Source organism: Suncus etruscus, chromosome 6 (genome assembly GCF_024139225.1).
Source record: "Suncus etruscus isolate mSunEtr1 chromosome 6, mSunEtr1.pri.cur, whole genome shotgun sequence".
Taxonomy (NCBI): Eukaryota; Metazoa; Chordata; class Mammalia; order Eulipotyphla; family Soricidae; genus Suncus; species Suncus etruscus.
The window spans coordinates 68,262,116-68,277,265 of NC_064853.1; the positions used below are offsets into that span (position 1 = coordinate 68,262,116).

A 15,150-nucleotide genomic window follows, 5' to 3' on the forward strand; every position below is an offset into this window, starting at 1 on the left:
GAAGGGTCGCTGTACTCAATCCAAAAATAGTTCTGGTAATATCAGCCCAAATACCTGGGATTTGGTCAGATTGGTGTCTCTGCAGAGTCATAGACAAGTGATGAAGCAGGGCAGAGTGAGAATTATGGGTGATGGATTCAGCAGGAATGGGTTTGGCTCACCCTATCCTGCCAGGATTGCCAACTTTCAGCTGTGTAGCTGTTATGCCCATTTTTCATGACTTGGCTTACTTCTCTTTTGAGAAAAGAGTGAGTCTATGGAACTGGCCTAGAGGTATGAACCTTTTTTTTTTTTCTCATATTTTAAATTTTATCTCAATGCTTTTCTTTTTATCATAAATAAGATTTACTGAGTTGGCAACCAGGAATTAGAGCAGAGAGGAAAAATATATTCTAGTTAAACAAACTAACTTCATATTTGTGACAGTTTTTACCTCTTATGCAAGGTGTGAATGTCTATCACAATGCATGCAAAGTGTCCTCTCGTGTATAATTTGTTACAGACCCAGCTTGGTCTTCTCCGTATCTTCCCTTGGAGTTGTACCTGATCTTATTCCCAGTTTTTATCCAAACATAGTGAGGGATGGGCTAATTTTGCTTTTGTTTCTGGGCCAGGAACTGCTTGATCCTAAAATTTTTTAAGGAAGACTTACTGAATAACAGCTACATTGGTACAAAGATGATAACAAATAATAGGAGAGAAACTAATTTTGTTTTAATGAACCCCTGTCCTATCTTTATCCAATATTTAGAGGGGTGAGTGGAACAACTTGCTTACCAGAGCTCCTTTGGGGCAGGAGACATGGGGCTTCTGTACATAAGTAACAGGCCTTTGCTGTTTTCAACCAATATTCTCATTTTACTGTTCCCATCTCCAAGTGACCACTTACAATGGCTGTTGTACAATGACAACTGGGTCATATCCTGGAATGGCTCTTAGGCTTACTTGCTCCATTTTGTAAGCTGTTTCAAAACTTGAAAACTTAAAAAATATCTGGTCTTTTAGTTACAACAGTCTAGATCCTTATGTTGGGGATTCTTGTCTCATATCCAGTTTTAATGGTCTTTCGTCTTACTAGGGGCCCTCAAACTTTAAAGTTTAGGGGGAAAGAGAGATAGTGCAGCTTATAAATGTAAGGTTCAACAAATCCCTGGCATCCTGGATAGTGTTTTCAAGTCTTTCCAGGAGTAAGCACTGAGCACTACTAGGTGTGACCCCAAAAACAAACAAATAAAAGTTTACTAAGATGTCACCTATTTATTATTTTTTTCTGACATTATTCTGGGATTTTCCAAACTTTATTTTACATCAGATTTGGGGCAGAACTCAGATTGTTGGCACTTGTATGTTAGCCATCTTGAGATATTCCTTCCGACTAAATGTTGCTCTTCTTTTTTCACTTTGCCAATTCTCCTCATTCTCTAAAATCCATCTAAGGGTCACCGTCCAAATTTATTTAGGAAGATTCAACCTTTAAGCTTTACTATTTGATGCAACATACCTGTTTCTTTATTTTAACTATTTTATTGTAGTGTATTTATTATGTTTTAATGAGATTTGTGAATATATTTCTCCTCTTCCATCAGATTATACTTGGATAAATATGCAATGTAGTAATATTTTTTTGTTTTCTTTATATTTGTTTAGGACCTTGGCATAAATAGGAATGATGGATATATCTCTATTGAAACAAAGTTTTTTGAACTTAACATTATCATCATCTCCCTTTTTGGAATAAGGGAGAAACAGACATATTTTGGTGGAATGAGTAGAGTCCAGTTAATATTCAATCAACACTACAACCCTATCTCCTACCATTCAATTTGACTCCAATTACATAAAATAAGTGTTAAGGATAAGCTACAATTTAAAGGTTAAAAATAAATATTCAAAAAATTTAAATAGCATATTTCCCATTATTTTCTCTTCTTTTGTATCTCCTTTCTGCCATTCATCCCAATCATGTACATCTTAAGACACAAGGAAGCATCTGAAAAGGAGGCATTGTGAGTAGTATCCTGATTTATTCTTATCTGCAATATATATGCAAGCCAGACCAAGTTGATAAACACAGCCAACCCACCTGTCTTCAAAAAACAAACAAATAAATATACAACCAGGCATTGATTTCCCTATGGAAATTTTACAGGGGAGCTAAGTTATGAAGTGTACACAGACCTGAAATTGTCATGCAAACTGGGTTGGGAGGGATTTCAGTGTCTAGATGTGGGTTGAGTAAACCAGTTCGAATGAGAAGACCCCAGGTCTTTGGTTGAATATTTGAATGAAAGCAGTTGGAAAGTGAGAGGATTGAGGTGCTCTCTCTCCCTTCATCTCTGTGTATGCATATACCATTTTTCCTTGCTTTGCTTTAAAAATGAGCAATTTACAGGGTGCTCTAGAAATCATCACATCAGTGTCTGAATTTGCTTGAAAATAATATCCTAAAATGAGAATTCTAGTTTATTTGGGAGATGATACAGGAAACATTGAGGGATGAGTGAAGGGTGTGAAGGTGGGGGTAGAGACCCCATTTAAAGTGTAAGCATACAAATTGCCTATGTGGTCTATGGAAGATGCACTCCACTGCAAACCTCTGCAAACAACTGAACTTTCTCATGAATCCTTGCTTTCAAGTCACAGTTTCAGTCTTTCTTTTTTTTGGGGGGGGGTTATCAACTTTCTCCTGACTTTCATAAATTTATATTATATTTGTTTATATATATGTATATATATGTTTTGGGACTACACACAGTATACTCAAATTATTTCTGTCTCTGTGTTCAGTAATTACTCTTGGTGGACTCCATGGTGTCAGAGAACAAGCCAAGGGCCAAGGTTAGCGTGTATGACGTAAGACCTCTATCCCTTGTACTATTGCTCCAACCCCAATATCCCATTATCATTTTAATTTGGATTCTCTTGATGATAAATGATGATAAATACTTTTTCATATGTCATTGGATATACATTCTTTTCATAGAAGTCTGTTCATCTGATCATTCTATGTTAATGGATTATGGGTTTATTTACTGCTCAGATTTCTGGGGGCTTTTATATCCTTGATTAGCATTATAGCTGATTTATATTTATATTGTTTCAAATATCTTTCTTTATTCAATAAGGTCCTTTTTAAATTTATTTTGAGTTTTTGTTTAAAGAAACAAAAACTTATTTTTTTTTTTTGGTCACATTTGGTGGTTCTTAGGGCATACTCCTATCTCTACTGTCAGGGAGCACTCCTGCTTGGGTGTAGGGTACCATGGGGGACAGAGGATTAAACTTGGGTGGAATGTATGCAAGTAAGTGCTCTACATTCTTCTTTGCCCACAAAAATTAATATTTACATAGTATTATTTATTTTGTTTCTACTATCATTGTATCTTTGGGGATCTTTGACATGTACATCTAGTATTTTACCTAAATTTCCCTTAAAATATTTTTTGGATACTGGTCTAATCTCAAGATCTTGGATTTATTTTGAATTAATGTTTGTGTATGGTGTGACACAGATACATTTTCTTTTTCTTTATACATGTAATGTTACCAAATTTTCATTTCTAGCTCTATTTGCATCTAGAAATGTAATAGATTTGTGTGCATTACTTTTGTACTAATTTTGATTCTTTGTGCTGCTGCATTGTTTTTTTTCCTTTTTAATTTTTATTGATACCAATGTGAATTAGATGTCTCTCACAGTTATACTTCAGGTACATAGTGACAGTAAATTAGTGCCATTCCCACCTAGGCATTATGATAAAGTAAAGTAGCTTGAATTGAGAAAGAAGAAAATAAAAGGTAATAGTAATTTGTAAAATCATACTTAATGAACAGGGCCTATAATAAAAGTCTATGTGGCAGTTGCCTATTTCAGTGGTCTCTATGGACATAAACATTAGATCATAGAAGCTGATTTAATTAAAAGGTAAATAGATAATTTGAAGTATTTTATCAAAATATTGTTATAATGAGGGTCTGGAGAGATATACAGTGTTAAGGAGTTTGCCTTGCCTGCAGCCAATCCAGGAAGAATGGTGTTTCGAATGGTGTTTCAAATGATTCCTGGCATCTTATATGCCTGCCAGGAGCGATTTCTGAGCACAGAGCCAGGAAAAACCCCTAAGCACCACCGGGTGTGACCCAAAAACCAAACACCAAAAATAAAAAATTGTTATAATGAGCACTGTATTTGAAGCCAAATATGATAGAGCACTGAATTGCAAAATTAGGGCGACCAACCTATATTTTCAAAAACCACTTTCTTTCCTGTGCTAGCATGAGGTTTTTGTGTTGGAGGCTTGTGCTGCATTGTTTTTAAGAAATTTCACAGTAGAATCTTTTTAGAGTCATCTGAGTGTATTAGCATGTTATCTATATACATCATGATATTTTGTGTTCTTTCCAACTTTGGAGCTTTCTTTAGTATAATTGATATGGTGAGGCTTCTAAGACTATGTTGAACAATAATAGTAAAAATATTTTCCTTGTGTCCAAGATTAGACAGAAAACTTTAAGTTTTTTGCCATTGAGTCTGATGCTGGTTATGGGGTTTGTTGTCATTACTATCTCGATGAAGTTACCTTCTATCCTTATGTTGAGGAATTTTATCAAAAATAAATGTTGATTTTATCTCAAGTTTTCTCTGAATAAATTGATATGCTCTTGTGATTTTTCTTTCCTTTTTATTAAAAGTAATATCTGATGATTCTTTGAATTGCTATGGTATATGCTGTGATGTCTCCCTTTTTGTTCTGATTCAATTTATTAGGGCTCTGTATAATTTTTTGTGAGGCTTGTTTATCTTTTTAAAAGAACCAACTCTGGCTGGTGAGACCTCTTATAGGTTTTTGTGTATGATCTTTCACTTCCTTATGTTTACAATCAGGTATTTTATACTTTATATTTTGACACAATTCTGAGTTTACACTATTCTGAGTTTGTTTTATTCATTTTCTTTTTTCTCCAATGCATTTCTTACATGTAATAAGGCAAATTATATTTGTGTTTTGTTTTTGTTACTGCAACTTTACTAAATTCATCAATTATTTCAAGAGACTATTTTTATGGCATCTTCAGAGGTGTATACTTATTTTATGTGAAATTAGCAATAGTTTTATTTCCTACTTTCCAAATTGAAATTATTTTTTTTTGTCCCCCAATTCACAATACAAACCAGGCAAAGGGCCTGGGTTAAAGTGAATATAGAGTATATTTACTGTACCTCCTCTTTCTATACAGTAAGTGTACAGAACACAGCCTGTGGTAAGAATTGGGAGGCCTTATTTTTTTTTTTTGATTTTTAAAAATATATATATAAAATCCTTCACCAGTGCAACATTCCCATGACCAATATCCCAAGTGTCCTTCCTCCGCACCCCACAGAGGCCTGTACTCTAGAGAGGCTTTCTACAAATTGAAATTCTTAAATCATTTTGCCTAATTTTTCTGGACAGGACTTCTAAAACTATGTTGAAAAGAAGTGATGCAAGTAAATAGTTTGTTGCATTTCAGATGTTAAGGAAAACACAAGCAGTTTTTATTCTTCTTACCACTCACTTAACTCAGAGCTAACTCATGTTAGTTTCGAGTTTTTTTACATTTGATTTTATTACTTCAAGTACATTTCTTATGATCAAAAATTGTTCAAAAGTTTTTTTTGTTTTTGGGCAGGTGCACATCCCACATTACTTAGAGTTTATTCCTGGTTCTACTCAGGGATCACTTTTGGTGGGCTTGAGGTCTGGAAATTGAATTAGAAATGGCTGCATGCAAGGCAAACACCTTATTTACTGTATTATAGTTCCAGCCTCATATTGTATTTTTTTAAATTAATTTACTTTTTTTTTTTTTTTTGGTTTTTGGGTCACACCCAGCAGTGCTTAGGGGCCACTCCTGGCTCCGTGCTCAGAAATCGCTCCTGGCAGACTCGGGGGATTATATGGGATGCTGGGATTCGAACCAATGACCTTCTGCATGAAAGGCAAATGCCTTACCTCCGTGCTATCTCTCCAGCCCCTCATATTGTATTTTTTTAAATCATGGATAGTTGATTGATCTTTCAAAAGCATTTTTGACATTCATTGATAAGATAATGTGTTTTTTATCTTACGTTTTTGTTTTGGTATATTATATCAATTGGTTTATATGTATTGAATCACTTTGCATACCTAAAATGAATAATCCTTAATTTTATTTGGAAGAGAATAGGTATTAGTTCTTCATAAGTTTCATAAAATTTACTGGAGAAGTTACTAGGTCCTTATACTTTATTATTAGAAGATTCTATTGTTTTTTTTTATAATTCTATTAATCATGATTTCTTATGGACATGATTTCAGCATCACACCTATCACCAGTGCACCCTTCTCCTTTTCCCAAAAAATCATAGCTCTCTTCTAACTCATAACTCCAATTCACCTGTGTAGATAAGTTCCTTTCTTATGTTGATTTTGGATATCTGTTGTTGGATATCACTGTGTATCTTTAAGTCCACGTGTGAGAAAGATCATTCCCTATCTGTCCCTTTCCTTCTGACTGATTTAATTCAGCATGGTATCTTCTAATTAATCCATATTCCTAAAATAAATAATTGTATTCTTTCTTGGAGCTGCATATTATTAAATTGTGTATAAATATCAGAACTTCTTGATCCATTAATCTGTAGTCTGGCCTGTGTTCCTTATCTTGGTTATTGTACTAAGTGCAAGAATGAACAAAGGAGTTCATATGTCCTTTTTGAATTAGTATTTTTGTCTTTGGGGACAGAAGCCAATAAGTGGCATAGAATATATAATCCCTATTTTGAAATAAATTCTAATAAGTGGTATATGAGTATTCTATCCCTATTTATGAAGAGAAATCTTCATATTGCATTTTATAAAGATTGAAATCAGATGACATTCTCAACAACAATGGATGAATTTTTCTTCTTTACCACAACCCCACCAACACTGGTTATTTTCATATTTTTTGATATGTGTTATTTTCACATGAGTGAGGTGGTATCATGTTGTGATATTTACATTCCTCTAATTATGAGTAACAATGTCCACATTTTAATAAGCTTGTTGACCATTTGTATGTCTTCTTTGGCAAAGTGTCTGTTTATCTCATATTTATGGATGGGAGTCATTGGATATTTTGTTAAGATTAGTAATTACTAGATCTTACATATTAAACATTTATGAAAAATATAGTGGGAAAATCTTCTTTCCCAAACTGTGGGATGTCCTTTATTCCTGTCATCATATCCTTTGCATTTCAGAAGCTTCTTAGCTTTGTGTTGTCTGGATTGTTTATTTTTGCTTCAGTTTACTTGATGGATGGCATTGACAATACCGTTAGTTTAAATGTCAGTAAGTGTTCTACCAATGTTTTCCTCAATATAATTTGTGGACACAGGTTTGCTATTGAAGTCTTTAATCCATTTAACTTGACTTTTGTGCAAAGTGTTAGAAAGGGATATAAATTCTTTTTTTTTCTTGTAGGTGACTGACAATTTACCCAACACCATTTATTGAAGAGATTTCCCTTGCTCCACTTTATAATGTTTGCTACTGTCATAACTTGTGGATCTGTCTCTGAACTCTCAATTCTATTCCATTTCCTTGAAAGTATAGTCTTATTCCATTATTATGCTGTGTAGAGTATTACAACTTTATAGCATAACTTGAAGATGGAAGAAAGCAGCATCATATCTTCTTTATTCCTAGCATTGTTTTGGCTACTAGGAGGAGAGGAGTTATTATCCCATATAATTTTTAACAACATTTTATCTATGTCTTTGAAAAATATTATGTGTCTTTGTATAGAGGCTGCATTGAATCTGTATATTGCTTTGAGTAAGATTGTCACTTTAGATTTTTGGGAGGTGGACTACATTTGTGTGTGCTCAATGCTTACTGCTAACTCTCTATTTTGGGATCATTTCTAGTGAGACTTGGAGGTCAATATGGGGTGCCAGGAATCAAATCTGAGTCAGCCACATTCAAAGTAAGCACCATACCTACAGTATTAAAACTCTATCTCTAGACACGATTGTAATTTTGACAATATTCATCCTTATAATCCATTAACATGAGATGGATTTCCACATTTTTTTCCTTTTTTTTTTCTCATCTCAGAAGGGTGATGTACCGATGTCGTAACAAGGTTGAAAGGGAGGCACATATCACACTGGCATGTGAAAACCTGATCATCATGCTTATGAACCGGAAAAGGATTGGATTTCCACATTTTAACCAATATTAAACATCATAATTTCAAACCCACTTTGGGAAGTGAAATAATCAAATGGAAAATAAAAATCTCCAAGAGGAGAAGAAAAGTAACTAAACAAGCCATCAAATTCCATGACATGCAAAAACATATAATCTAACAGGGAATTTTATCTTTATAAAAGTCCATACCAAGAGGCCAGAGGGATACCACAGTGGATAGAAAACGTGCCTTGAATGAGGCCAACTGGGTTCAATCCCCAATGTCCCATCTGTTCCCCCAAGCCTGCCAGGAGTAATTTCTGAGGGCAGAGCCAGTAGTAACTCTGAGTGCTTCTGGGTATTACCCAACTGTCCTCCTCAAAGCCTTTAACAATAGACAAAAAAAGGTTAAAAAGTAATTTATCTTTAGGTATGAAGCAAGGGTGAATAAATAAACATAAAAATAAAACCGAAGAACAAGTATTAATTAAAGAACAAAGAAGAGATGAATTAGAGCAGAAGTAAATAAAATTGAAATCAAAAAAGCAATTCAAATGATAATGAAAACCCGAAGTTGTTTCTTTGAAAGGATCAATATGATTGAACCTATTAAGAGACTTATAAAGATAAAGAAAACCCACCTCCTAAAATCAGAAAGTTGGGGCCTGAGAGGTAGTTCAAAGGGTAAAATGCTTTTATTGTATGTGGCTGCCCTTGTCTCAAACCTGGCACTACATGTGGTTCATCAGAGCCACACTAGGACAAATTCTTGTGCACAGAGTTAGGAGTAATCCCTGAGCACAAATGTGGCTAAAAAGGAACCAGAAAGCAAAAGATTATGCTAATATTTATAATGAGGCCCAGTTGAGAAGAAACTCTTCTTTCAGAAACTCTTGCAACTTTCTTCTAGGCTAATCTCTTGACCCTATTTGCATTAGCCATTATATCGTTGATTAAATTGTGTATTCTACCTGTCTAGACTTTTTTGTTCTATTTTTGTTTGTTTGTTTTTGATCACACCTGGCAGTACTCAGGGGTTACCTCTGGCTCTGTGCTCAGAAATTGCTTTTGGCAGGCTCTGGAGACCATATGGGATGCTGGGATTTGAACCACCCTCTGTCCTAGATAGGCTGTATGCCCTACAGCTGTGCTATCTCTCCAGATGCTGTATAGATTTTCCAGACTCTAAATAGACTTTAATAGCTACTTTGTTGTTCTATGCCCCACTGAAAACAAGTAATAATGTATTCAACTTCAGTGGTTCAAAATTAGTTTGCATAGCTTTGGAAATGCATAATGTTTTTAGATTTTTAATGGTTCTCAGCTATCTTAGTGAATGTTCCCCAATTGCTGTGATGTTTGATTGAGTATATTATTTAGTAACTTATTCTCAAATTATGTATGCAAAATGTTCTAATGCCTTTGTCTACAGAAGTCTATGGAAAGGAACTTGGATAATATGGACTCTTATTACAATGCTCCTTATAAGAATGTCTGGCAAACTTATTTTCAAACTATATATATAAATATATATATATATATATATATGCTGAAATGTTCTTATGATTTTGTTTAGAGAAGTTTATGGAAAAGGGAGTTGGAAGCTATAGACTTGAAGTTGTTTTCAAATAATGTATATCTGCAGAAAGGTTCTAATGTTTATATTCAGATAAGTCTATGAAAAAATTGTGATTTGTATAAGACATAGATATGAAAAAAGCTGATTGTTTTGGAAATGATGTATGGAAAATTTAATCTATGACACATTTTACAGCCAAGTCTACCCTTACCAGCAGTGATTCTTAGGATTAGAAATTTCCTCAGCATCATACTAACTGTTAAAGGAATAGAAAAGGTGAATCGTTATGACACCCTGCTTTTACTCAAAACAAAGTCTTTCTGCCAACTTCCTCTTTCCTTTCACCTATCCCTTAGATAAGCAAAAGTACACCTGTATTTCACTCAACCCTCCCCGCCCAGTTGAATTTGTATTGGGAAAATAAAGAGAGGTTTCAGTTTTTGGGTTGGTGTGCAGAGAAGCCACAAGGTGAGAAAATAACCCAACTCCAAGATTCTCTTCTGACTGGCTTGGTTAATTAATTCATATGCTTCCCTGCTTCAGATCCATTCACCCAGGGTTGGAAATATGGAGCATGGGGTGATTACACAATCTATCCTCTTTGTCCACAAACAAGTGACTGTATAAAGAAACTATGGTACATATTCACAATGGAATAGTATTTGGCTTTAAGAATAGATGTGGTCAGACAATTTGTTGCTGTATGGATGAATCTGGAGAGTATCATACTGGTTGAAATAAGTCACAGGGAAAGAGATAGACATAGAATGATCTATTTCATATATTAGATTAAAAGAAAAGGAGTAGCGGCATGACAAATGCCAAAAGACAACAGAACCTGAGAACTGGTCTGAGTTTCTCACCAAAGATGGGGATGAGGGTGAGTGGGACATTGGAACATGGATGAAGTGAAACGGATGCACTGGTGGAGGTTGTGTTTTATTATGGTGTATTATGTATGATGAAGGAAAGTATTATGTATAAAATCCTACCAATAGCATGCTTATATTCCACAGTAACTGTTATTTTTTTTTAAATAAAAAATACTTTTCATTAAAAAATAAATAATTACAAAATGAGATACCTGTGTCCCCCTCCATCCTTTTATGTATGTTGATTTTTCTAGTTTAATACAATTATAATTGAAAAAGATGCTTGATAATATTTTAGTGTTTGATATTAATTAATTAATTAAGGCTTCTTAAAAATACTTCTTTTGGGAGCCAGAGAGATAGCCCAGCTGTAGGGCATTTGCCTTGCAAGCAGCCAATCCAGGACTGATGGTTGTTCGAATCCTGGCATCACCATATGGTCCCCCATACTTCCAGGAGCGATTTCTGAGCCCAGAGCCAGGACTAACCTCTGAGCCCTGCCAGATGTGACCCCAAAACAAACAAACAAACAAACAAAAATCTTCTTTTGTGTTTTGATGTATCATATATGTCTTTGTGTATATCCCATGTGCACTCATGAAGAATATATATTGATTTCTTTTGGATAGATGTTTTTGCATGTGTCTTCAAAGTCCTTATTTTCAAATACTTCTTTTAAAGTTATTATGTATATTTTATGTTGGGTTTTTTGTCTGCATATAATTTGTTGATTTCCATACATTGTGTGTTGAAAACCTTACAATTATTGTGTTGCTCTTTATTTTAGTCTTTGAGGTCAATTAATATTGCTGTGAATATGTAAATGCTCTTATGTTATATGCATACATATTGACAATTGTATTTTCTTCAAGAATTGTGTATTTGGGGGCCAGAGAGATAGCACAGTGGTAGGGCGTTTGTCTTGCAAGCGGCAGACCCAGGGCCAACATTGGTTCAAATCCCGACATCTCATATTGTCTCCCTGAACCTGCCAAGAGCAATTTCTGAGCACAGACCCAGGAGTAACCCCTGAGCACCACTGGGTGTGACCAAAAACAAACAAACAAACAAAATAACAACAAAATAAAGAAGAATTAGATATTTGGTCAATATATCATATTCACATTTGCTTTTAGAATAATTTAAATTAGATAAGAGTAGCATTGTCTTATCTTTATTATTATTATTGGCTTAGAAAACTATGTCAAACTTTTAATATGACTTTTCTATATCATATTTTTTATATCTAAAGATCTTTTTTGTATGTTTGTACTGACATGATCATTTGACTTCTTTACTCCCCTTCTCAATTGTCTGCCATTGTTTCATATAACTGTTGTTTGTTTCCATCACTGTATAAGTATTTGCTACCATGATCAATATTTTGTTATTTCATTTTCTTTTCATGTAAAAGTTCTTCCAACACTTATTTTTGAGTGGGTTTAGAAGCATTTTTTTTTCTTATTTGAGCCGTCCCCGTGTTGCTAGGTGCTTATTCCTGGCTTTCTATTCAGGGATTACTTCTGGTGGTTTGGGGGGGACTATATATAGTTCTGGGAAGATTTAGTTGCATTTAAGATAAATACCTTACCTCCTATTCTATCTATTTGGACCCATGAATATTTTAAAATGATATCTGAACTTATTTCTTTAAGATTAATTGAAATCACCTACATCTGTTAACTTGGTTATAATGTTTCTTGCCAATTCTTTGTTATTTCCTTCGATTCTTTATCTTAAAGTTTGCCCCCTGGAGAGATTAATTTGTGCCATTATATCTTATTTTTTGGTAATATTTTTCTGAAGCATGTTTCTGCTTGTACATCTGGATTAACTTTTTGGTTTTTGATAGATGATAGTATGACTTTAATATTCCAATTCTCCTTTGTTTCTGTGGACATATGGGGAAGGGTAGGTCAATAAAGATGAGGAGATGGGAAACCTCAATGATTCAGTTACAGTGTTGTCAGTGTTGATGGAAGGGGATAGTTTAGAAATTTGCAGGCTGTCTCCAGTCACTCTTGACCCCTAGATCTGTCAAAAATCTACCTTGCAGTTCTCCATCTCTATGCCATGGCACCATGGCATACTATTTTATAATAAAGGGGAAAGGGAAGACAGCCAAGCCTGTTACAGATACTGGAATAGTCTTTTACTTCTGTCTAAAATTAGATTTGTATAATCTTGACCTTTTAAGTGACAGATCAGTTCTAGCCTCAGAAATGGCCATTGGTGTTCACTGCCACTGTGAATCTTTTCACAGATTGATCCCAATGAACCTAGATTATACATATCCATGTGTCTTTCAGGCACACTAGGATGAGCAAGTATGAGGATTTTTCCATGATATATAGTTGATTTCATTTTGCACTTCATCAGCTAGATTTGCTGGTGGCTTACATTTTTTCAATGTAAGTCCAGAATGATGATGAACTTTAATCATGATAGTACCATTTAAACATGCTACCAGTCATGCTATAGTGCCCTCATAGTGTACAAATTATCCTTTATCCCTTGGTATTAGGGTGAAAGTGTAGACTCTGTTTTTAGGTATCTTCTACCTTCACTACATCATGATTTATTATGTAATAATAATTTTTATCATTAATAATGCATAAATAAATAAATCAAGTGTTTTATATAATTTTATCATTCATCCATATTAACATTTTATGTTATGATATAGACCATTTATCTGGTTGGCTTACAGACACATGAAAAAATACTCATCATCACTTATCATTAAGAAAATCCAAAACAAGTTACAATGAGATATTATCTCACACGAGTGAGAATGACATATATCAAAAATACTGGGAGAAATCTATGTTGGTGGAGATTTGGTGAGAAAGGAACTCTCATTCATTGCTTGTGAGAATGTTATCTGGTTTCACCCTGGTGGAAAACATAATAGAGGGTTCTCAATAAAGTTAGAATTGAGCTGCCATCTGACCCAGAAATTCTACTTTTGAGTATCTATCCTCAAGAGAGAAAAAAAACACTCAAGCAAAAGGAAGTATGAACATCACTTCAAATTGCAGTACTCAGTACAATAGTTAAGAGTTGGAATCAACTTATATGTTTAAAAAATGTGAATCATGAAGATATGGTACATATATGCAAATAAATACTAACCAATTGAAGGAATAATGTAATCATTTAATTCACTGCAACACAGATGAAACTGGAAGGTGTCATGTTAGATGAAGTAATACAGAAGGATAAATGCAGACTATCATTTATATTATTTTATATTTATTTTATTTATTTAGAATAAATGCATGAGGAAATGCATTGGTTTAAATGGGATTGTCTAGAACACTTTTACCCTAGAGTATAGTGAAGAAAAGAAACAAAATAGAATGAAAGGTTGGTGAAGGCAGATATGAAGTATTGGGGGAAAGAAGTCAAGGGAATTAAGGTACATTGGTGGTGTTAAGAAAGGAGAGAACTGGGGCCAAAGAGAAAGCATGGAGGTAAGGCCTTGCATGAAGAAGGACAGTGGTTCAAATCCTGGCATTCCATATGGTCCCCCAAGTCTGCCAGGAGTGATTTCTGAGAGTAGAGCCAGGAGTAACACTTGAGTGCTGCTTTGGGTGTGACCCCCAAAAAACAAAACAAAACAAAAGACAAAAAAGAAAGGAGAAAACTAAATACCCAAGCCACAGAGTCAACAGCAATTAAATCATGAAACACAAACTTTAAAAACAAATTTAAAAGGTGACTTTTAAATAGCATGTGGTAAAAGGTATGATGTGGACTGTTTAACACTGGTGGAAGGAGGTTGAAACTAGTGCTGGGATTGGTGCTGAAACATTGTTTAAAACATTATCTAAAACTCAAATATGTATATATTTGTGCTTTAAATAAAAATGGAATATTAATCCAATATGAGAATAATTGATAGTTTTACAGTTTCACAGTAAAATGTAAAAATTAAAATCAAATTAAAATGTTTAAAGTTCAAAATAAGGTAGTAAACTATAATTAATTTTCTCTAAGTGATCATATATTTAAAATTATTAAAGATGAAAATTGATTGTTTTAGGGCCCAGAGAGATAGCACAGCGGCGTTTGCCTTATAAGCAGCCGATCCAGGACCAAAGGTGGTTGGTTCGAATTCCGGTGTCTCATATGGTCCCCCATGCCTGCCAGGAGCTATTTCTGAGCAGACAGCCAGGAGTAACCCCTGAGCAATGCCAGGTGTGGCCCAAAAACCAAAAAAAAAAAAAAGAAAGAAAGAAAGAAAATTGATTGTTTTTAAAATTGTTTTAATTATTGAATCAATTTTAAAGAAATGTATGTCAGAAAGAATGGAAGAGTTATCAGAGTTATTGTTTAAGGTAGCCCATGTGCTCTTCTTATGGAACTGGATATGCATATGTTCCCTTGTTGGTGATGTTTTTGAGATTACAAAAATTTCACATATTTGAGTGTGGTGTTTTCAGGGGGTCACATACTTTAATAACTGTGCTTGTACATGTGTTTTTTGGTAGGCACA

The 15,150-nt window shown here is 34.2% G+C and overlaps 2 non-coding genes and 1 pseudogene across 2 annotated transcripts; all 3 read right to left on the reverse strand.

Annotated features, from left to right (window-relative positions):
• Positions 1-496: 496 nt before the first annotated feature.
• On the reverse strand, positions 497-8,235 carry LOC126011791 (putative 60S ribosomal protein L39-like 5; annotated as a pseudogene).
• LOC126012530 (small nucleolar RNA SNORA51) lies at positions 5,147-5,279 on the reverse strand. The gene has a single exon (XR_007496988.1). It is a non-coding gene; the product is annotated as a small nucleolar RNA SNORA51 (small nucleolar RNA).
• LOC126012690 (small nucleolar RNA U13) lies at positions 8,118-8,222 on the reverse strand. Its single transcript, XR_007497114.1, has one exon. It is a non-coding gene; the product is annotated as a small nucleolar RNA U13 (small nucleolar RNA).
• Positions 8,236-15,150: the final 6,915 nt, after the last annotated feature.